This window comes from Amblyraja radiata, chromosome 9 (genome assembly GCF_010909765.2).
Source record: "Amblyraja radiata isolate CabotCenter1 chromosome 9, sAmbRad1.1.pri, whole genome shotgun sequence".
Lineage (NCBI taxonomy): Eukaryota > Metazoa > Chordata > Chondrichthyes > Rajiformes > Rajidae > Amblyraja > Amblyraja radiata.
Genome location: NC_045964.1, coordinates 24818357 through 24843637, shown reverse-complemented (window position 1 = coordinate 24843637; position 25281 = coordinate 24818357). Strand labels below are relative to the sequence as shown.

General features: G+C 44.6%; 1 protein-coding gene across 3 annotated transcripts in view; it reads right to left on the bottom strand.

The window, feature by feature from the left end:
- The window catches only part of pals1 (protein associated with LIN7 1, MAGUK family member), an 84679-nt gene that overhangs the window by 58597 nt on the left and 801 nt on the right, over window positions 1-25281 (bottom strand). The gene's annotated exons all lie outside the window — the stretch shown is intronic.

The following is a 25281-nucleotide window of genomic DNA, read 5'->3' as shown; positions in this document are numbered from 1 at the left end:
TGCTGGAGAAACTCAGCAGGTGAGGCAGCATCTATGAAGAGAAGGCATAGGCAACGTTTCGGGTCGAGACCCTTCCCCAGATAAGATGTTAATTGGTTACTGTGAATTTTTTTTTTTTTAAATCACTGAATTACAGTAGGATCCATTTCCAAAATAATGCATCCTCACGTACAATGCCTGATTTTTATTGCAAGGGGGGCAAATCTGTTTAACCAGCTTAAGCGATTACTGTAAGCTCTCATCATATTTCAGTTTGCAAGAAGCTCCAATTATCCTTCACAAATAATATTCAAATCAAATACATCTTCATGATTTGGTAATAAAAAGGAAATGGTGTCAGCACAGAGCCGCTCATCAGTCCATAATTTAAAGTTCTATTTAACACCATGAATGTTAATCGCATTACCAAAATTCAGATAGCATTGTCTCACTAAGCCCGCTTTATGATATTTAACAAAATCAAGTAATTAAAATGGAGATGTTATTCACTTTTCAGTTTCAGTTTGAAACCTATTTTTTAAATTGTGCTCCCCATTTGAAGACCTACCTGCTGAAGTTGAATGCCAAAAGACAAGACTGCAGAAAAAATACCATTTTGAAATCAACAATTTATTCTGGACAAACTGCCTAAAATACTTGGACCAAACTCAGAAATGTTTTTGAAATGTACAATCAAGATTCTAATATGAAGTGCATTTCTAGGATTTTTGTTATTTTATAAATTTGGACCCACAACTGTCAGAATGGGTTTGGTATCACAAAGGCCAATCATAAATATCACACTGCTCCCCCCCCCAACCCTAATTTGACAGAAACAACAGTACATCAGAATGCCTAACAAGAACATCCTAAGCTTGTGTCCTCACTTTCTTTCATGACTTGTAAAGTAGAGGGTATTAGAAAATTATTTCACCATATTTCAAATGATTCCTCTGTCCCTAGTTGCTCTCTCCTTCTTCATTATTAGCCAAAACTATTTTTCCCACAAGCTGCCATGATATACCAATTCTTTATGTCTTTCAATTTAAGCAATGCTTACTTTTAAATCGTGGAAGTTGGTGGACATGTGGAAAAGAATACATTCCTGGCCTACAGGGGAATGAGACAGTGGAAATTGGACAGATAACATTTTTAGTCTGTTGGTAACCAGCATGGACTCCATGGGGAAAAATGACAACCTTTTGTACAAACATACTGACGAGGTTTTTGTTTTAAAAATAGATTTAAAAGAAAATTATGTACACTTTAGCTAAAATGTGAACGAGTTGCGCGGAAAGGTCTGCTGTATGGTGTTATGAATGTGCATCTAAGAATACACAGCCACTGGCTACTCGAAGAACATAAGAATTAGAAGAGGACACTGCCCCATGAGCCTACTCCCTGATTTAATCAGACCAGCGAGTCTAATTTCAATTTTGCATTCCAATCTACCAGCAGTAATCCTTCACCTCCATCATCAAGAATCCATCCAACTCTGAATTTAAGTATTCAAATACTCTGCTTCCATTCCATTTTGGAGGAGGGAAATTCCAAAGACTGAAGCCTTAGAAAAACAAAATTGTGTCCAGATCTATCTTAACTGGGAAACCCCTATTTTTGGAATAATAGTCCTTAGTTCGGAATCCTTTCACAAGATAATGAATAGTGCAATGTGTACAAGCTCTTTTTCAGGGCTCGAAAATAACAGTTGCCCGATTGCCAATGGTCACCTAAAGTCCCACCGGGCAACCTAAAACCCACGTCATTTTGTTCGGCTTAGCCCCCCTCTCTATCTCGCTCTCTGTCACTCTCCATCTCAGCCCGCCATCCGTGTCTGGGTCTCCGCTCCCCAGCCGCTCCTCATCCACCAGCACGGCTGGCCGCCTTGCACATGCGCACTGCCAGCACATCATCGGCCGCCCTGCACATGCGCACTGCCACTGATCGTCGCTGGGCACTTTCTCCCTCCCTTTGCATTGTGGGAATCTGGCCGCTATTGCTGTCCGATCGTTGCCTTGCGCTGAAACCCAACGCAGAATCACTCCCTGGAGCTGGTAGACAAAAATGCTGGAGATACTCAGCGGGTGAGGCAGCATCTAAGGAGCGAAGGAAATAGGCGACGTTTCGGGTCGAGACCCTTCTTCAGACTGATGTGGGGGTGGGGGGGGTCGGGAAGAAGAAAGGAAGAGGTGGAGACAGTGGGCTGTGGGAGAGCTGGGAAGGGGAGGGGAAAGAAGGAGATAGCAGGGACAACCTGAAATAGGAGGTCAATGTTCATACCGCTGGGGTGTAAACTACCCAAGCGAAATATGAGGTACTGCTCCTCCAATTTACGGTGGGCCTCACTCTGGCCATGGAGGAGTTCCAGGACAGAAAAGAGTTGGAGCTGGAGTAACTCCCTGGAGTAACTCTTGCTTCCTGGTTTCCTTGTCCTCCAAAAATATTCCAAATGGAATTTAAACCAGAGGTGGTGGAGGGTGGACTTAAGCAAAAGAGGGTTCTTGGGGAAAAAAGAGCTACCTTAAATTTAGTTGCATCTGGTTGGGTAACTATGGTAGGGTGAAGACTATTCTATGCTTTAATTGTGCGGGGGAACCCCATGGAGCAGTCAGCATCTCTGGATAGAAGAAATTGGGTGACGTTTCGGGGAGAGACCCTTCTTTAGATTTCCTCTGGTTTTAGTGTTTTTAGTTTAATTTAAAGATACAGCGTGTAAACAGGCCCTTCGGCCCACCGAGTCAACGTCGACCACCCGTACACTAGTTCTATCCCACACTCCTGGGATTAATAAAGTTCTATCGTATAGTATCGTGTGTGTAGGAAAGAACTGCGGATGCTGGTTTAAACCGAAGATAGACACAAAAAGTAAGTATGTAAGTAAGTGCATTGGCCAATTATTCACACACAAGGAATTTGCCTTGGTGCTGCGCCCACAAGTAACAACATGACATACAGTGACAGTTACGAATTACGAAAAGCTGGAGTAACTCAACAGGTCAGACAGTATCTCTGGACAACAGGAAAAAAAATCACGTGTTGGGTTGGGTCTGAAAACGGTTCGTGCACACCTTTGGAATGTGGAAGGAAACAAGAGCACCCGGAGAAAACCCGGAGAAAAGGAGCAAACTCCATACAAACAGCACCCATATTCAGGATCAATTCCGGGTCTCTGGCACTTTTAGGCAGCAACTTTATGGCCAATGTACTGCCCCATAGTCTTGAACTGAATTAAAACATACAGTAGCTGTAAAGGGGGACATAGAATCACATAGAGATTTAAGACTGAAAATGGATTGTTTCTTTTTTTTTTAAGTAACCAAAGTCAAGTCAAGTCAAGTCAAGTTTATTTGTCACATACACATACGAGATGTGCAGTGAAATGAAAGTGGCAATGCTCGCGGACTTTTGTGCAAAAAGACAAACAACCAAACAAACAATAAACACAATCATAACACACATATACCTTTACATAATAAATAATGGAAGGAAAAACGTTCAGTAGAGTTAGTCCCTGGTGAGATAGGCATTTACAGTCCGAATGGCCTCTGGGAAGAAACTCCTTCTCAACCTCTCTGTTCTCACCGCATGGCAACGGAGGCGTTTGCCTGACCGTAGCAGCTGGAACAGTCCGTTGCAGGGGTGGAAGGGGTCTCTCATGATATTGTTGGCTCTGTAGTTGCACCTCCTGATGTATAGTTCCTGCAGGGGGGCAAGTGAAGTTCCCATAGTGCGTTCGGCCGAAACACTACTCTCTGCAGAGCCTTCTTGTCCTTGGCAGAGCAATTCCCAAACCAGATGGTAATGTTCCCGGACAAGATGCTTTCCACCGCCGCTGCGTAGAAGCACTGGAGGATCCTCGGAGACACTCTGAATTTCCTCAATTGCCTGAGGTGGTAAAGGCGCTGCCTTGCCTTACTCACGAGTGCTGAGGCGTGTGATGCCCATGTCATATCCTCGGAGATGTGGATTCCCAGATATTTAAAACAGTTCACCCTATCCACAGGATCCCCATTTATCCTCAATGGAGTGTACGTCCTCGGATGATGTGCCCTCCTAAAGTCCATGATCAGCTCCTTCGTTTTTTTGATGTTCAAGAGGAGGCTGTTATCCTGGCACCAGAGTGCTAGATCAGCCACCTCCTCCCGGTAGGCCTTCTCGTCGTTGTCTGAGATCAGGCCCACCACCACAGTGTCATCAGCAAACTTAATTATTGAGTTGGAGCTGAACCTAGCCACACAGTCATGTGTGTACAGGGAGTACAATAGGGGGCTGAGGACGCAACCCTGGGGCGATCCTGTGCTCAGGGTGAGGGACTTCGATGTATTCCCTCCCATCTTGACTACCTGGGGCCTGGCGGTGAGAAAGTCCAGGACCCAGGCACACAGGGAGGTGTTGAGCCCCAATTCCATTAGCTTCCCAGCCAGTCTGGTGGGGACTATCGTGTTGAAGGCTGAACTGTAGTCTATGAACAGCATCCTCACGTAGCCCCCCTTCTGGCTGTCCAGATGGGAGAGAGCGGTGTGCAAGACCTGGGAGACCGCATCGTCCGTGGATCTGTTCGGACGGTATGCGAACTGCAACGGGTCCATGTTCCGAGGGAGGAAGGCGCAGATGTGTTTCTTCACCAGCCTCTCAAACCATTTCATGACTACCGAGGTAAGGGCCACCGGACGGTAGTCATTCAGACAGGCTGGGGAGGCATTTTTAGGTACTGGTACAATGATAGATTTTTTGAAGCAGGCAGGGACCACGGACTTGCCTGCTTCAAGTCAACGTATAATTTTTTGTGTGTTGGAAAACAAAATATAGTGGCATAGCTGGTAGACTTGCTGCATCACACGCCAGAGATCTGTGTTCGATCTTGTCCTCGGACCCTGTTGAATTTGCACATTCTCCCTGCAAGCATGTGGGTTTCCTCCCACATCCCAAAGACGCATTGGCTTTGTAGGTTAACTTGTCTCTGTAAAATTGCCCCTAATGTGTAGGGAGTGGGTGATGAAAGTGGGTGATGAAATCTGGAGAAAATAAGCGGTTGAGCCAGCATCTATGGAGCGAAGGAATAGGGGACATTTCGGGTCGAGACCCTTCTTCAGACTGATGTCGGGGGGGCTAGAAAAAGAAAGGAAGAGGCAGAGACAGTAAGCTGTGGGAGAGCTGGGAATGGGAGGGGAAGGAGGGAGAAAGCAACCTGAAAATGGTGAAGCCAATATTCATACCGCTGGGGCGTAAACTACCCAAGCAAAATATGAGATGCTGTTCCTCCAATTTGTGGTGGGCCTCACCCTGGCCATGGAGGAGGCACAGGACAGAAAAGTCGGATTCGGAATGGGAGGAGGACTTGAAGTGCTGAGCCACCGGGAGATCAGATTGGAATAGGTGACGTTTTGGGATGAGACCCTTCTTCAGACAATCATTGACGTTGGGCTGAAGGACCTGTTTCCGTGCTATGTGACTGTGACTCTAAAAATCGCATGATATAAGGAATTGGAGACCCATCACATTGTTGAATGTTGATTATGAGATCCTGTCTAAGGCCAACGCCAACCGGGTCAAGTCTGCCCTGAGACGGGCGTTCCACCCTGACTTAACCTGTGCTGTACCTGGCAGGAAAATCTCAGACAGTCTGGCGGTGCTGAGAGATACCATTGCCTAAGTGCAGGACAGACGGGTGGATGCCTGCCTAGTCAGCTTGGACCAGGAGAAGGCCTTTGACAGGATATCGCACACGTACAGGACGGACGTGCTCTCCAAAATGGGCTTTGGGGAGGGCATCAGAAATTGGATGCAACTGCTCTACACCGTTATCTGTAGTGTAGTCCAAATCAATGGGTGGGAATCAAGACAGCTTCCCCGTCAGGTCTGGAGTCTAGGCAGGGTTGTCCTTTATTCCCTGTCTTGTTCGTCTGTTGTATTGAACCTTTTGCCGAGTCCATCAGGAAGGACGCGAGCATAAGAGGAGTGACATTGCCAGGCAGTGGGGGCACTCAGGTCAAAACCTCCCTGTACATGGACGATGTCACCGTCTTCTGCTCGGATCCAGGGTCGGTCCACAGATTGATCAGCATCTGCGACCAGTTTGAGTCAGCCACGGGAGCCAGGGTGAACCGCAAGAAGAACGAGGCCATGCTCTTTGACAACTGGCACGACAGATCTTCCGTCTCCTTCACCATCAAGCCTGACTTCTTGAAGATGCTGGGGATCTGGTTCGGGGGGGGCTGAGGCATGTGACAAGAACTGGCTGGAGCGGATAGCCAAGGTGAGGAAGAAACTGGAGCTGTGGAAGCAACGCTCCTTCTCTATAACGGGGAACAATTTGGCCATCAGTTGTGAGGTGTTCTCGGGGCTGCTGTACTTGGCGCAGGTGTGGCCTGTCCCTCCCTGCTATGCCACAGGGATCACCCGGGCCGTCTTCCAGTTCATCTGGGAGTCGAGGATGGACCGGGTGTGACGGGCCACAGTGCACAAGTCGGCAGACAATGGGGGTAAAAGCGTTCCCAGCGTCGCCCTAACCCTGATGGCCACCTTCGTGTGTGGCTGCATCAGGCGGAGCGTAGAGCCAAGGCACGTGGGCACCAATGTTACTACCTGCTGAGGTTCTACTTGTAGCAATGTTACAAAATTTTGAGATTTTAAAAATCAAGTCTGCAATTTATCCCATCAGATAAAGCATAAAAATAAGTTTAATTTGACACCTAATTCACTTTCATATCTCAAGTATTTAAAAAGTTATGGCCATTTTCATACTCGGAAATTAGCATCTTGTTCCCTATTGATTTTCTATGGACATAACAAAAAAGCTGTGATTGTGAACAGTCAAAAGCCCATAACTTTCTTAAAAATTAAGAGAACTGAATGAAATTTTCAGTTATCATAGATTGAAGCATTCTGAAACAAATATAAAATAATCTTACTTGGATGACCTGAAATTAAAGCATATAATTAGTTAGTTACCTAATTGTAGCTAATTTCAGACTTCAATTTACTAGATCTCAACATCTATCCATTTCTTAATAAATGATTAACATTTTTAAATAGCCTAAATGTCCAAATAATATTCACAAATAATTCACAATAAAACATGATTTTAAAATCTCATTTACATTAATTTATAGGACAAATGGAAGGAATTTAGTGTTTAATTGCTGTAAATTAAAGTCCATTTAAAACGCGCTGGTTTAGAACGTTCACATTGCGGTAGATTTGTACCCTCAAATGCCCAGAAAAATACTGCGGGATATAATGGGCCCAAAATTAGCTACTCGCAACATTAAACTTTGTATAAAGAGATCTTAAGCAGCTCTTTTTAACATAAAAATAAACAGCCTACCTTCCGTTTTGCCCAGTATGAGATCTGGCCCGCTGTCGGCGGTCGGGGGTTTAGAGGTTAATTTTTAATCTACTATAACAATTAAATAACGCCCTTAAAACTAATAATAGCTCAAGCGAGGGAATCTTCCAGCGATTTTTTGTTAATAATTAACTAGGCTGAAAAACCTCGATTTGAACAGCCTAGGGAAAAATCGCGTTTTAAACCCGCCCCCCTCTAAACGGCGCCAAAATCGCGCACACGGGCTGGGACAGATTTTCAGCGACGCTTCAGGTACGTTTTGCAACATACCTACTACTTGTCCCCGGTTCCATGGATCCTGTGGCATGGTTCCCAGAGCAGACTGCCCAGCTTGTCTGGCAAAATGCCTCATCGCCAGAACTCACCAACAAGCACCAAGACCTGGCTTGGCTGGCGGTGAGGGGAGCCCTTCCAGTCAGATCCTTCCTGCACTGTCGGAACCTCACTACCAGCACATGCTGCCCTCAGAACGGCTGCTATGGAGAGCAGATGGTTGCCCACCACTTTGCAGAGTGTGGATTCGCAAAGAGAATCTGGAGAGGTCTGCAAGGGTTCCCTGTCACGGTGTGTTCCGAACAGCTCCATCACAGAGGATTCTGTGATTTACGGACTGTTCCCAGGGATGCATTCAGAGACTGACATCGAGTGCTGCTGGAAGGTCATCAACTCGGTGAAAGTTGCTCTTTGGTCTGCCCGAGTGTTGTTGACCACCCATGCGGTTCCCGGAGGTTGCAGGTAGTGGCCGCAGGTAGGGAGACTGACAAAAACCTCCGGGAACCGCACGGAAACTTTGGGTGTGGCGCAATGTCTCCAGAGGTTTCCGTTCAGGTTTCCTAAGTGGGACAGGGGCATAACTCTTTCCAGAGATGCTATTGTTTGCACCAAGTATTTCTAGCACTGTTTCATGGTACTACTTTTGATCCAACCTGGTCAACTAATTACATAGCATGCACAAAATGAAATGCAGCAGCTAGTTAGTTGTTCTACTGATTATATAAAACTATAATGGAATTAAACAGCTTTTCCATTCTGTTAATATTAGTTTACTCCAATCCCAATATCACTCAGCTGGATGAGAAGACACTGCGCTGGGTGACACTGCATGGCATTCACTGCTCGGTCCGTGTCTTTCAATGTAGGGGACCAGCTCAAGAGCAAAGATCATAAAGCGGAGGGGGTCAGCAGGCGATGGATAACAGGACAGCGGACGGTGGAGCTTACTCCTGTGTTAGCGCGAGTATCCTCAATTGGCCCATTGATCGCGCTGACATAGGAGTAATCTCCACCGCCCGCTGACCTGCTCCGTTCTATGATCTTTGCTCTTGAGCTGGTCTCCTCACTGTACATTGAAAGACACGGATCGGGCAGTGAATGCCATGCAGTGTCACCCAGCGCAGCAAGTGAGGCCATGTCCTGCTCCCAGCGGCAGTCGGAATTTAAGGATTTGCAGGATGAAGCTGACATGAGCAAGGCCGGCGAGAGGTGTTCAGACGGAGAGCACTGCTAGATGTCAGCTGGCCGGCAGAAGGCGCTGAGGTGGCGTCCGGTTCCGCTGTCCTACCCTGCGGCCGCTCGCAGCCACCCGAGCTACTTCCCTCCCCGGCCACAATGCGGTGGCTCCGCGCCTGGAGCGCCGCAGTAGCAGTGAATGAGTGAGTTGCTGGCATGCTCCCCCGACCCCCTCTTTCTCAACACTCCTGCCCGTGCTGACCCGGGCCAGAATCCCCACACGCTGTGAAAGGAACTCTCAGCCCTATTGGTCCCTTGAACTAGTATTGTCATTCAATAAGATCACAACTGATTCAACATCCCGGTGTGCTCCCGTTTTTCTCACCATCTCTCCACCTGCCATAACTCTCCCCCCCCACCCATTCAGTCATTCAGAATGGAGGATATCTGTAAGCCTTGGGCAAATTGAATTGTTACTTTCTATTTTTACTTTTTTTTTTTTTGTGTGTGAGAAATTCTATGTCCCGCCAGCCCTTTTTCAAAATTTATCAACATAATGGGGGTGCGTCTTCATTGCCGGGAAATACAGTAGCTTGATGCACTTAAAGAGCTAATGACAATTGTACAACAATATAAATGGCTCTTTTTTTAAAAATACAAATGTTTTTTTTAATGTTTTTTAAAATAATTGCATTTTATAATCTAGACTAATCCAATTAATCCATTCGTTCACCCAATTTTCCTCTGACCTAATTCCAACGCTTTTACCCTCCGTTCCACTCCTACAGCCCACTGGTCTGTCTTCAAATGACCATCACTGATCCTTTCCAGCATACCCTTCCTGTGGCCCCCTTAGAAATCCATGATTTTGCATTCCCCAACAAACCTCCCTCTATTCTGAACTAGAAACAACGTTACTATTTTCCTTTATGTCCCACATAAAAAGGAGAGCCTTACTCGGACCTCAGGCACGAGTGAATTTAAGTAGCAGGCTTAGAACATAAGCATTTGGCGATGTTTTATACAAAAATGGATAAACACATCTGAGCACCAAAGAATTCCTAGGTCCAATAATTTCTGCCGGTTCAGATGTCTAATGCTAAAAGACCATATACAAAAATTAGATACAGGCTTTTTAGGAAATAAGTTTTCTTGTAAAAAGACATTTAGAACCCCATTCCCAAAACAGTAATTGCCACCACAATCCATAAACTTGTCAAATTATTTTATTGGTGTTTTAGCAAATTACAATGTAATAATGGAATAAGGGTGGGCGGCGCGACCGACGTCGCAGCGGCCTCTGCAGTCTGTCTGTCTTTTTTTCTTCTTTTTTTGTCCCGTTGAGGGTTTAGTTTGTAGTGGGCTTTTAAATGTGTATGTGTGGGGGGCGGGGTAAACTTTTAAATCTCTTCCCTGCACGGGGACACGACCTTTTCCCTGTCGGGTCTCCGTTGTCGTTGGGGCCTAGCACCGTGGAGCGGCCTCCAACCTGAACGACCTGGGGGCTCCAGTCGCGGAGCCTGTGGAGCTGCGGACCTACCATCGTGGAGCTGGCCAGCTTCGGAGCGTGGAGAGTTCGGAGTGTCGGCGCGCGGCTGCGACCCGACTCCGGTGGATGGTGACACCGGAAGCTCACGGGTCCCCGGTGGGAGACTGCTTTGCGGGGCACCGGCAACGGCGACTTCTCCCTCCCGAATTGCGGGGTTGAAAGTGACCTGGAGCGGGGCCTTACATCGCCGGCGCGGCTTAAACAGCCGCGGGACTTGCTAGCGCCTGCTGGGCGCTCCAACATCAAGACCCGGAGCAGGGCCTTACATCGCCTGGCGCGGCTTTAAATGGCCGCGGACTTGCTAGCGCCCGCCGGGGGCTTTGACTTTGACATCGGGAGAAGAATGGAGAGCAGGGGAGAGACAAGACTTTGCCTTCCATCACAGCGAGGAGGAGATTCACTGTGATGGATGTTTGTGTAAATTATGTTGGTGTGTGTCTTGGTTCTTTTCTTGTATGACTGCAGAAACCAAATTTCGTTTGAACCTCATGTGAGGTTCAAATGACAAATAAATGGTATTGTATTGTATTGAAGGCTTCAAATGCACAGAACATTTTTATAGTGATTAAATTGACTGAAATTGTAAAACTCAAAAAAGAACCACAGCTTTTAAACTACATTTAAAAGCATTAAGTTTTAATTCATTAGATCTCCTCCCAGCCATAGAATAGTGATCATCTTGTCACTTCAACACTTAGGTGGATACGAGTTTGATTTACTGTATTCCATGAGAAAACAAGAAAAACCTGGATTATTGTTACCTTAGCTGCAGAATGGATACAGCACCAGATGGCATTACATACAGCAAACCAGTCAATATATCATGCTTTACTTTTGTAAATTTAATTCCTTCAAGAGTGTAAAGAATTGTAAAAACATTTATATATGGAAACATCCCGGCTCTATCGACTGCTGATTGATGGCACAGGTCTATTGTGATGAAGCGCTTTGAGAGACTGGTTATGATGCAATCAACTCCTGCTTCTGCATTGACCTCAACTCACTTCAATTCACCTCCCACCACAACAACTAGACAGCAGATGAGTTTTTGCTGGCTCTCCACTGTGCTGAACTACTTGGACAGCAGGAACACAAACGCCATGTTGTTCATTGACCACAGTTCAATAGTCAACATTTTTCCTGCCAATCTCATCATCAAACTCAGGGAACTGAGCCTCTGCTCCTCCCCATGCAACTGGATCCACAAATTCCTCACAATAAAATAAAATTCTGGAGGAGCTCAGCAGGTCAGACTGCATTTTCTTCTGAGACAATATCAGCACTTTGCACAAAATTCCTGCCTCTCAGTTTCATGTGTTTCCTGAACTTCCTCATCAGCAGACCTCATTAGCAACAAAACCTCATCCTCCTCAGCACAGAGTCCTCAGTCCCCTGTTCTACTCTCTCTACATACCCACAAATGTGTAGCCAGACATAGCTTCAACTCAATTTTAAATTTATCACCTTCATTGGACAAATTACAGACAACAGTGAGTCAGACTACAAGAGGGATTAAGTGGGAGTGATGCCTGAACAACAATCTTACTCACATTAGCAAGATCAATAAGCACCAGTCTTCGTCGGTAGCTTGTTATTCTTCTACAAGGACAGGTTGGACAGACTTGGATTGTTTTTTCTGGAAAGCCAGTGGTTGCAAGGAGGTTGAATAGTGGTATGTAAAATTAAGAGACATAGATAGGGTAGACAGTCACAACCTTTTCTCTACTAACATAGGCAACTCTTTCTCCTCCCCAGCTAGTCTCTGCTGTGGGGTACCACAAGGTTCTATCCTTGGCCCCATTCTCTTCTCCCTGTATATGCTCCCCTTAGGCCAAGTCATTGAAATGCACGGCGTTTCCTTCCATTGCTACGCAAACGATACACAACTCTATCTCCCCCTGAAGCCCAAAAAACAATCAAATCTGCCTAACTTTACCAGCTGCCTCGAGGATATAAAGTGTTGGATGGCCCAGAACTTCCTCCAACTAAACGAGAGTAAGTCTGAGGTCATCCTTCTCGGCCCCTCGGACTCAATCAAAATGATAGCAGGCAACCTTGGAAGCCTTACCCCACTACTCAAACCTCACATCAAAAACCATGGCGTGATATTTGACTCAGCACTGAAATTTGACAAACAAGTCAATGCCGTGGTCAAAGCTAGCTTCTTTCAGCTTCGGACGATAGCTAAAATAAAACTATTCCTCCAATTTGATGACCTCGAAAAGATCATCCACACATTTATCTCCTCCCGCCTAGATTACTGCAACTCCCTTTACACTGGCATCAGCCAATCTTCCCTGTCCCGCCTGTAACTGGTCCAAAACGCCGCAGCGAGACTCCTGACGGGCACCCGAAAAAGGGACATCACCCCGATCCTGGCCTCTCTCCACTAGCTCCCTGTGCGGTTCTGAATAAATTTCAAGATCATCCTTCATGTCTACAAAGCCCTCAATGGGCTTGCCCCCACCTACATTAAAAGTCTGCTCACCCACCACACCACCTCCACCAGGTCCCTCAGATCGGCCGACTTGGGGTTGCTGAATATCACGCGGCCTAGGCATAAGCCCAGGGGCGACCGCGACTTCGCGGTTGCAGCTCCTAGACTGTGGAACAGCATCCCTCTTCCCATCAGAACTGCCCCCTCCATCGACTCCATCGAGACTAAAAACTCATCTGTACTCCCAAGCCTTTCTTGACGTCCTCTGAGCGAGGGCTATATGTATATAGTTTGTTTGTTATAGTATTCTTATACAAATGTAAAGCACTTTGGCCAACGAGAGTTGTTTTTTAAATGTGCTATATAAATAAATGTGACTTGACGACTTTTTCCCACAGTGGGGAATATCGAATACTAGAGGCCATAACTTTAAGGTGAGAGGGGAAAAGATTAAAGGATATGTGTGAGGCAAGTTTTAAGCAGAGGGAGGTGAGAGCCTGGAACACGCTGCCAAGGCATTTAAGAGGCCTTTGGTTACATAAATGAATACGCAGGTAATGGAGGCTATGGATCATGCAGAGGTAGGTAAAAAATGGTCTTGGCATTATGCTTAGCACAGACATTGTGGGCCAAAGGGCCTGTTCTTGTGTCAAACGTTCTATGTTCTAAGACAAATAAGCACTTGACTCTCAAGTTTCATCAGGAAATTTTCAGATAAACCTCAAATATTATAAAAGTAGTACCATAGATTCTTGGGAAATTGCAATTTGCCCTTTGTTTCCAACACAAATATCACAACAATTACACAATATTGTGGTATTCAACAGGCTGCTATTTTATTATCAACTTAATTATGGATTTCTGGCATAAACAGAATGCGTGTTAGGAATAGCAATGCATCAAATATAAAAATAAGTGAAAAGTTAAATAATTAAGACAAATGATTAGCTACTATCTCAGTTCTTTTAACAATCCAGGTTTTCATGGATTATATAGGGGAATTCTGAGTGCTGTGTATAATAAACCAAAATATCACAGGGTGCTCGATCTGAAACAAAGATAAAAGAGAAAGTAATTTTGTTTAGTTTAGAGATAAAGCACAGAAAAAGGCCCTCCGGCTCACCGAGTCCGCGTCGACCAACGTTTCCCGCACACTAGGGACAATTTACAATTATACCAAGCAGATCAAATTAAGATCTACAAACCTGCACGTCTTTGGAGTGTGTGAGGAAACCGGAATTCCAGGAGAAAACCCACACAGGGGTTGGGAAGAACGTATAAACTCCGTACAGACAGCAACCGTAGTCAGGATCGAACCTGGGTCTCTGGCGCTGTAACGCAGCAACTCTACTGCTGCATCATCGTGCCGTCCTGGAGTACACTGGAAATACTCAGCAGTACTCAACACTCAAGACAACTTATGGTATAGGTTATTGACCTGAAACATGAACTTGTTTTTCTCCCCATTCCTGATCAAGGAGCATTTAAGGTCATAAGTGAGCACATGATTACCCCTCAGGAGTAACCTTGAGATATTACTTGCAGTTTCCATTTAAGTAACAATACATTTCACAAAAGGACACAAAGTGCTGTTGTAACCTAGCAGGGTCAGGCAGCATCTCCGGAGAACATACATAAATGCCATTTCCGGTCAAGACCTTTCTTCAGACTGAGAGTCAAGGGGGTGGGGGGGGTAAACTAGTGGTATAAAAAGGTTCAGAACAAATGAGCGCCGACATCAATGGACAAGGGAAGGTAGAGCTTACAGTGGTCCATTGTTGGCTGTGGACAAGGTGACAACATGGGGATATATGGATGTGAACAGTGGAATTGCAGGACAACTAGGGTTGGGGAGAGGTGGAGAGAGAGGGAATGCAGGAGTTACTTAAAATTAGAGAAATTAACATTAATTGGGTTGTAAGTTGCCCAAGTGAAATATGAAGTGATGTTCCTCCAATTTGTGCGTGGCCTCACTCTGACAGTGGAGGAGGCCATTGGTTTGTCATCCATTGTTTTCCCTTCCTCTCACAGCCATTGTTTCACTCCGCCACAAATTTAAAACCTTGCTGTTACTTTAGGCCTCAACTTTGGATTTCTTTAATTTTAAAATCATTTCATAATACACTTTACATTGTCTGGTGCACATAGCCACTTGCATTGAACAGATACTCTCATCCCCATGACGTTGTGAGTTTCACAACTAACATGTACACACACCTTCAGCAGAACGAGTATAATGCATAAACATTAATTTGTACCAGAGGCAGCAGATCGGGTCTGAGTTTCTCATATGAAAAGCGATTGGACAACTTATTTTTAAATATATTTTTGTATATTGGGATAAGGGCTATGTTGGCACGGTCAAGTGCACTGCTTAAACCGGAAAATATTGAGAAGAAAGTGGTATGTCTGCTTGATAGACGACTTGAGAGGCTTCAAGAATCCAGTACTTTCAGATTAGAGGTGCACGTGGACTGTATCAGAATGAAATGAGAATAAATCCTTTTCACTGGAGAATATGAACCATGATATGATAATTTACAAGAGGATAAACCTTATTTTCCTTCTGCTTTCTACAAATAATGTTCACAATGTATTATAATGGAATTTCGGTTTGTGGTACAGTGCCATAACAGCTACAGGGCCAAATTCAAGCCAACCATAAAGGCTGTCAATAAAAGTACTGCAGAGGACATTTGTGTTCTTTCCCCTCAAATTTCAAGTCCTTTACAGAAGTGTCAATACAAATTTGCATCACCAGAATTTTAATAATGCAATTTTGCCCTGAACATTCCCAAAACAGTTTACATAAAATCAGCAGAATATTCTGCATGAACATTGATTGGCTGTATTCGGTGGGCGGCGCGACTTTCGTCAGCAGCGGCCTCTGCAGTCCGTCTGCGTTTTTATTATTTTATGTCTTATGTTTTTATGTAGTTTTTGTTATTTTTGCTGGGGTATGTGTGTGGGGGGGGTGGGGGTGGTGTGGGTAACTTTTAAATCTCTCCCTGCACGGGAGACCCGACCTTTTCTTTGTCGGGTCTCCGTTGTCGTTGGGGCTGCAACGAGGAGCGGCCTTCAACAGGAAGACCGGGGGCTCTGGTGCAGACTACTCACCTCACCGTCGCGGAGCTGGTCGAGTCCAGAGCGGGTGGAGCGGTGGTGGACGCTGCTGCGGCCCGACCTCCGGAGATTCGGAGGCTGCAACTGCGGGTTTGGCGGGCGGCACCGGGAGCCCGCGGGTCCCTGGAGGGAGACCGCTTTTCAGGGCTTCCGCAACGGCGACTTCTCCTGCCCGAGTTGCGGGGTTGAAGAGCACCTGAGCGGGGCCTTACAGCACCGCCCCGCGCGGCTTGGAATGGCTGCGGGACTGCGAGCGCACGCCGGGGGCTCTAACACCAAGACCCGGTGCGCGAACTTGCATCACCCGGCATGGCTTTAATGGCCGCGGGACAATTCGCCATCGCCCGCCGGGGGCTTTGACTTTGACTTTGACTCTGACATCGGGGGGGAGAGTGCAGTGGAGAGATAAGTTTTTTTGGCCTTCCATCACAGCAATGTGATGGATGTTTATGTAAATTATGTTGTGTCTTGGGTCTATTTGTTTGTAATGTATGGCTGCAGAAACGACATTTTGTTTGGACCTCAAGGGGTCCAAATGACAATAAATTGAATTGTATTGTATTGTATTGTATTGTATTAACATTATAGTGTACTCCATTCCTTTACAACATTGTCACTGGCAGCCATTCATATAATGCAAGTGTTATTTTAGCCAGAGCTGCCCAAAAAAGTGGTTCTGCTCTCTTGGAACATGAAAGTAAAACTCAAGCAATAAACATGTGGAGATTGCGCAAGCTCAAGTATTTTTGTGCCACAACTCACAATATAAATGGAGATGGTTTTAATTGAATAGCAGCTCTGACAAGTTACGTAAAGTGGACTTCAGTAAAACCATCATGTACTCATAACTTGATGTACTCATAACTTGTGTATTTTCTATTTTTTATCTATACTCCATTGTAGGTTCAATGGTAGAGGCAAGGACAAATCTAGCTGTATGCCGTATGCTGGAGATTGACACAAAATGATGGAATAACTTAGTGGGTCAGGCAGCATTTCTGGAGTAAATAAATTGTCGACGTTTCGGGTTGAGACCCTTCTTCAGACGCAGAACAGTTGCAGCAATAAATACAGCTGAGAAAGCCAATTTCAAGAATAACCCTTCCCTCCTCCCAGGGACCCCAGCAATCCTTCCAGGTAAGACAGGGGTACACATGCACCTCCTCCAACCTCCTCTACCGCATCCTGTGTTCTCAATGTGGTCTCTTGAACATCAATGAGACCACGCGTAAGCTCGGCAACCGTTTCGCAGTACATTTGCACTCGCTCCATAAAGGTACACTGGGTCTCCCCAGCTGCTAACTATTTTAACTCCCCTTCCTGCTCCCATACTGACCCCTCTGTCCATTGCAGAGTGAGGCCACATGCAAACCCCCCCCTCCTCCTACATTCCTTCCTCTGGCATCACAATTTATAACTCTTCAATTTATAACTCTGTTCTAATCTCCTGCCTTTATTCCCATCATCTACCTATCAATCTCACCTGTGTCCACCTATTACCTGCCACGCTTTACCTTGCCTCTCCTCTCTTCCAGCTTTCTTTCTTCCCTGCTCCCCAAATCAGTCTGATGAAGGGTCCCGACCCAAAATGTCAATGATCCATGTTCTCCAGAGTTGCTGTGTAACCCGCTGAGTTGCTACAGCACTCTGTGTCTTTTAATTTTGATTTAATACACTGAATGTTAAAGCGCTATGTGTGGTTAAGTTTAAAGAAGGGGCAAATCATTCATCTTAAACAATGGAACAAAAAACAAACATTTCTCACTTTGTGCCAATTATTTTCTTTCAAGATGGTACTACAGTGAGCAACAATGAATAAGCAATGCACTGAAAATTGGCCAGATAAACAGAGCTGAAAGCCAGACAACAATTTAAAACGAGAAAATGTTTTTGCTTGAATGTTTGTAAACTTGGAAAGACCACATTCACGTTAAGGGGTTGGACAGGCTAGATGCAGGAAGATTGCTCCCGATGTTGGGGAAGTTCAGGACAAGGGGTCACAGTTTAAGGATAAGGGGGAAATCCTTTAAAACCGAGATGAGAAGAACTTTTTTCACACAGAGAGTGGTGAATCTCTGGAACTCCCTGCCACAGAGGGTAGTCGAGGCCAGTTCATTGGCTATATTTAAGAGGGAGTTAGATGTGGCCCTTGTGGCTAAGGGGATCAGAGGGTATGGAGAGAAGGCAGGTACGGGATACTGAGTTGGATGATCAGCCATGATCATATTGAATGGCGGTGCAGGCTCGAAGGGCCGAATGGCCTACTCCTGCACCTAATTTCTATGTTTCTATGTTAACCAAACCTGACATCGGAATGCCAACAAAGAAAAGGAGTTTCTGTAATAGAAATGCTGTCATTATGGAATGTAAACTATGGAAACCTCCTTCTCTACCAAGACATTTTAATTGCAAAGAGCAACTATAGTGCACAAAGCATTATTTGAACCAATATTGGTTTATTTTGCTATAATTAAGCTATATATAACTGCAATTTTAAGTCAACATTTATCAGTCAATGGTACAAACAACTGTAATAGCAAATAATAACTATTTGATTTTGTTTAAAGGCAAATCAAATACCACAAATGCACTTAAACTGTTATGCTAATATACATCAACAGAATTTCTCCAAAATAATGAATGTATGTTGTACTATAGAAAATCTAAAATGAATGAATGCAGCAAAAATCTATGCAGCACGCAACAAATCTGCACACTTATGGCAATTAGCTAATTACTTTTTATTAAATGGGAAAGTTCAAAAAGTTCTATATATCTACAAAATGTTGCAAATGAATCTTACAGCAAATTTAGAATTTTTCAGCAATACTGAATTTAAAACTAAATCAGCAACAATGAATCAAACAAATTGATTACCTCAATATCAACCCATAACATCAGTGAGTAGGATACCAATTCCACAATATAACAAACAGCTGTATGTATTTCACTGCAAGGTAATGAAGTAAATTCAATAGTTCACTCAAAAGTGATACACCCCAAGCCCATTTAAAATTTAGCATGTCAATCAATTAAATTACCATTCTCTGCCAAAGCTCCAGATCCACACGTTCTGAAGCTAGAAGTTTCATTTAAATGTACAAGATACAAGATAAATCTATTTGTCACATGTACCAATTGGTACAGTGAAATGTGTGGTCACCATACAGCCATACGAGTAATAAAGAGCACATAACACAAAGTCTTAACACAAACATCCCCACACAGCGGGATCAAAGTTTCCCACTGTGAGGGAAGGCTCCAAAATTCATCCATCCTCCCATGGCCGGGGGGCTCCCGAACCTCCCGCTGTCACCGCTACAGGCGGCATGATGTTCAGGCCCGCTCGCCGGGGTGATGGAAGTCCGACGTCGGGACTGGAGGACATCCTCAGCGGCTTGGACATCCGGGTCGGGCACCTCCTACCGGAGTCCGCGGCTCCCGAAGACCACAGGCCGCTGGGCGGAGATTCAACGCTGGCAGCCCTCGGCAAAGGGCCCCAGGACTCCGTGATGTTGTTCAGCACCGGCCGCTTTGGAAGCTCTTCAAACACAGCTCTGTGATGTTGGAGCAGCGGCCCAACACCACAGAGCTTCAACGGCGATCCCAGGTAAGCATCCGCCCGCTCCGCAGCGAATCCAGTGCTGCACCGCGGCTGCTGGAGCTCTGGTCCGGGTCCCCGGCAGGAAAGGCCGCTCCAATCCAGTTGGTAGGCCGCGAAGAGGGGGAAGAGGACGGGTCCTCGCCAGGAAGTGACTGGGAAACAGATTCCCCCCTTACCCTGACCCCCTCCCCCACATACAAAAGCTAAAGAATCCCCAAAACAAACTTTAAAACTGACTAAATTTTTTTTAAAAGATTGAAAAACAAACAGGCTGTAGGCAGAGGCTGCCTTCAATGCGGTGCACCTTGTGGCGGATCGACAGTCAAACTTGAGATCGACAGTCAATCTTGACTCGCAATAGCACTTTCGAACAAGTTCAAGATTAGTGGATTCAACCATTACCCCAGAGACTTCAGTAGGTAACTAAAGGGCCTGTCCCACTTAGGCGACTTTTCAGCGGACTGCCTGCGACCTTCAAGCTCGCGGCACTCGCCTGGAAAACCGCGAACTGGAACGGCGACCATCAGAGCGCAACACACACACACATCACATCGCAAAGGAGGGGGCCAAGGAAAGCGGGGAAGCGCTGTCTGAAATTCACATGGTGCAAAGCCAATGTGATACAGACACACGCCGTGATGAACAGGAAGGTTAAAGATGGCTAGCACAGTGTATGGTAAGTCCTTTAAAAGAGAGCGGGGGGGGGGCAGACACTTTTAAGAAGCCGGACAACTTTTAATAAGCCAGAGATACACAGCCGTGAAGTTTAGCGGGAATTTAACATTACCGGTCGGTTTTCCTTGGTTCTGAAAACTCGTGCTTACTTCCCCCCCCCCCCCCCCAATGAGCCAATGAAAACGCCCAGTCAGCAAAGGAGATTAACTAAAACTACCTACGGCTACCTCGACTACCTATAACGAAATGGCGACCCCACTACCACTGCACCGACGACTGCAAAAGTATCGATTTTCTTCATGGCGACCAATTTGAAAAATTTGCTGCGACCATACTGAGGCCGCGACTAGTTCCCAGAATGCGGGAAGTCCTCTCGACCATGAATGAGACTCACCAGAGACCACCAGCGAACATGTGGTGAGCGCAGAGTCTCCTGCACTCGCCTAAAAAGTAGCCTAAGTGGGACAGGGCCTTAAAGATGATACTTCAGTACATGAGTGTGCGTGTGTCACACACTAAAATTCTATATTTTGCATGCTTTGTTAATAAACCAAGGCTCTGGCATTGGAACAATAACTAATGGAAAAACAATTTTACTCATTACATGGTACTTGGGGTGTCTTTAGACTGTGAAAGATACATTATAAATCCAAACAGTCCTGTTCAGTTTAAAGAGTTAGTCGCTGAAAGAACAAGGTTATGAAACTTGGACATTAGAGCAAAACCGAAGTTTAGTGAAATTCCTTCCAATTTGTAAACAGTATTACCTCAAGAGATTAAATTTACTCTGTAATGCCCCTAGTGATATTCAGATTTAAATTCCTCCATTACAAAAGCTACTTGTCACCCAGACACATCCAGGCACCAAATGAGTCAGATAGACACAAAACGCTGGAGTAACTCAGCAGGACAGGCAGCATCTCTGGAGAGAAGGAATGGGTGGCGTTCAGACTGAAGAAGGGTCTCGACACGAAACATCACCCATTCCTTCTCTCCAGAGATGCTGCCTGTGAGCTACTCCAGCTTTTTGTGTCTATCTTCGGTTTAAACCAGCATCTGCAGTTCCTTCTTACACCAAATGAGTCAATTAGTTTCAGGCTTTCACATCACCAGCATTACAAATGTATCAAGGAAAATTCACTTTACGCTAACATTCTGTGTCTATGCTATAGGAGTATCTTCTGATGTCATCCTCGTTAATTCTTGTGAACTCAAGCACATAGGTATTTGACAACACTATGATGGTAAATTTCTTTCAACAGTTCTCAGCCACTGAATAATATCATGTCGTTTTCTTTCTCAGAAGAATAAACCTCAATAAACCCCACTGACGTGCAGAGATAGGGATGTGAAAGGAAATAAATCACATTGTAGTCATGATATGAACATATTGCAAATAAATTGTCTTTTCCCCTAAAATGCCGAGGATGAACATTCTAGAATATGAGGCCCAAGCCTGGAAATCAAATGTTGTCATGCAATGAAAAATAAAGCTGGGCAACAAACCTCCTAGACCTGATCAGATATATCCAAAGGCAATGTGGGAAGCAGAGAGGAAAGAGGCTGAGATATATGAATCATCGATAGGACATGGGTGCTCTGCTGAAAGACTGGAGGGTAGCTAATGCTGTGCCTCTATACAAGAAAGGCAGCAAAGAAAAACTTGGGAACTGTAGACCAGTAGGTCTAATAACATCTGTGGTAGGAAAGTTAGGGATAATATATACAAACATTTTGGAAGACGGATTGATTAGAGATAGTCAGTATGGGTTTGTACATAGGAGATCGTGTCTCATGTATTTGATGGACTTTTTTGAAGTAGCAACCAAGAAGGTTGACAATGGCAGGGCCGCAGACATATGAATCAGCAATGCCTTTGATAAGATTCTGCATGGTAGGCTAATAGGAAGGTTAGATTGTATGGGACCAGGGAGACCCAGCTAATTTGATACAGAATTGGCTTCATGGTAGGAAGCAGAGGGTAATGGTGGCAGGTTGTTTTTCAGTCTGGAAGCCTCTGACTAGTGGTGTGCCTCAGGGATCAGTGCTGGGCCCATATCTGACATCTATATTAACAATTTGGATGATAATGTATGGCCTAATTAATAATTTTTCAAAGTATGTGGTATCAGACAGTGAAGATGCTTATCAACTAGTACAGTTTGATCATGATCAGCTAGGCGAGTGGATCGCGGAATGGCTAATAGTTTAAATCAGTTAAGTGTGAGGTATTGCATTTCGGAAAGTCAAACCAAGGCGTTGTATGGTAGAGTCATGGGAGGTATTGTCAAGCAAAGGGGTCTAGGAGTACAAGAACATAATTCCCTGAAAATAGTGTCACCAAAGATAGGATGACGAAGAAGGCATTTAGCACATTGGACTTCATTAATCAAGGAATTGCGTACAGAAGTCAGGACACCATGTTACAGTGAAACAAGATGCTGGTGAAGCCATTAGAAGTATTAGAACATAGAACAGTACAGGACAAGAACATGCCCTTCGACTCACAATGTCCGCACCGAACATAATGCCAAGGTAACCTAATCTCCTCTGCCTGCTCGTGATTCATACATTCCCTCCATTCCTTGGATATCCAAGGCCTAACTAGAAGCCTCTTAAATGCCATTATTGTTTCTGCTTGCACCACCTCCTTGGCAGCGCATTTCAGGCACCTACCATCTGTGTACAAGTCATGCCCCACACATATTTAAATTTTGCCGATCTCACCTTAGAGCTGTGGTCTCTAGTCTCTGATATTTTCACCCTGGGGAAAAAAGCTTCTGACTGTTTATGCTATCAATACCTCTTGTAATTTCATACACTTCTATCTGGTCTTCCCTCAGCCTCTGACACTCCGGTGAAAACAATCCAAGTCTGCCAACCTCTCTCTGTAGCTGTCACCCTCCAATCCAAGCATCACTCTGGTAAACTTCTTCATCCTCTCCAAAATTCCACATCCTTCCTGTAATGGGGCAACCAGAATTACACGTGTCCTTTACCACTCTATCTACTTCAGGGAGCTATGAACTTGGACCCCAAGGTATCTTTGTACGTCTATGCTGTTAAACATCTTGCTGTTGATTATATACTTTCCCCTTACATTCAAAGTGTGTTTAGTTTTGGTCACCCTTTTACGGGATAGATCCCATTAAGTTTGGAAAGAGTGCATAGAAGGTTACCAAGAATGTCGCCACAACTTGAAGGCCTGAGCTATAGGGAGAGGTTGAACAGACTAGAACGTTGTTCCTTTGAGCGCAGAAGGTTGAGATGATCTTGTAGAGATGTAAAATTATGATTGGAATAGTCTCCTTCCCAAGATAGATGATTCAAGAAATGCAGGACAGGTTTAGGACAAGAGGGGAAAGATTTAACAAGAACCCGAGGAGCAATATTTTCCACACAGGGGGTGATGTGTATTTGTAATTACCTGCCAGAGGTGGTAGTTGAGGCAGGTATAATAACAACATTTAAAAAAACATCTGGACAGGTACATGGATAGAAAAGGTTTAGAGGGATATGGGCTAAACGCAGGTACATTTCCGAGTACATGAAGTCATGAAGAAAATGTGAAAACTCTGCACAGACAGCACCCGTCAAGAATTGAACGCAATGTTTCTCCTTCAACCCAAAGTGTACTTTAGAAACATTTCACAAAATGTCCTTTTTCACACCTTAATTCTCTCTCCTTTAAGAAAGTTAATGATCCCATATCCTATTTCTAAAAACCCTTTTCAATTGTCATTACTTTCAATTATTTGTGAAGGGACAACTGTTCCGCACCACCTTTAAATGTGTACGGATTAGTGTATATATTGGTGCCTTCCACTCCCCTAAAAAAACCCCATAAAATGTGTTAATTTACATTTCTGTACATTAATGTCCACCTGCTATAATTTGTCCGTTTTTATCAGTCAGGAGGCTTAAGCATGATGTACTCATCTCATTGAGAGTTAGATATAGCTGTTAGGACTAATGGAATCAAGGGATATGGGGAGAAAGCAAGAATAGGGTACTGATTTTGGATAATCAGCCATGATCATATTTAATGGTGGTGCTGGCTTCCACTCCTGCACCTATTTTCTATGTTTCATTGATTTTTTTTTAAAGTTGTGTGCCATTTACAATCTTTCCACTCACATGATGTATACTCTGAAGACTTGGGCTTGAGTGCAACAAAAATGGTCCTAATGGAGACTTCTGGTGAATATGACTGCTTCGCAACACTTAAAAATGGAAGAGGAAAGCTGATCTGCTTGTAAAGAGTATGGGCAAAGCCAAGCTATGGAACAGTTCAGCATATCAACTCATTGTTGTCCTGTAGTTTGCCCCATTTATTCCCCTCCACTTTTATATCAATACAAAAACATTTGAAGCCTACCACTCCTCCATTTCCAAGAAGGATTAGATGAATGTGCCATAATCTCTGCATCTGCCATTCTCATTTTGTTCATTTATATCCTGAGCCAGATGACTTTCCCCAATTAGAGGGTTGCCAGCTTTTCCAGCAAATTCTCCTTTATTTTATCCTTTCCAATATACCCACTACGTCCTATATTACTGGCATAACTCCCTTCTCCTCTGAAGCCACGTGCAATTAGCACTTCAGTCATGCCAGTTGCATTCTCAAGATGATTTTTTCCCCTTATTTGAAAATCACATCCACCATTTCTGCATATATAAACAACGACTCAATAGTTGCTGCCCCGTTGTTAAATTTACTCTGCCTCGATTTTCTTCTTCCAAATATCCTCTGCAATTTCTGTGGCCAATTTTATCCTTTGCGGTGCTTCAAACCTTACAACTGTCACAGGCTTTATTTTCACGCGTCTCATTTTAATCTCTACATTTTAAGACAAAGCTTTAGTCCTGGCTGCTTGGCTGTAGTCTTAACCCTTTCCCTACCATACTACAGGTACTCCAGAGACAAAACGTTTCATCTTTGAATTCTTCCTCCTCCCCCCACCACCCATCCTCGTCCTTTATATACATTTTCCTAAAATCAGAGCACATTAACAGAATTCGGGGAGTTTTTATTTTCCATTCATCGTCAGAATTATAATTTTATTGCTGATTATAATGCGAACCCTAACCATCACAATATTCAGAAGCAAAATTTC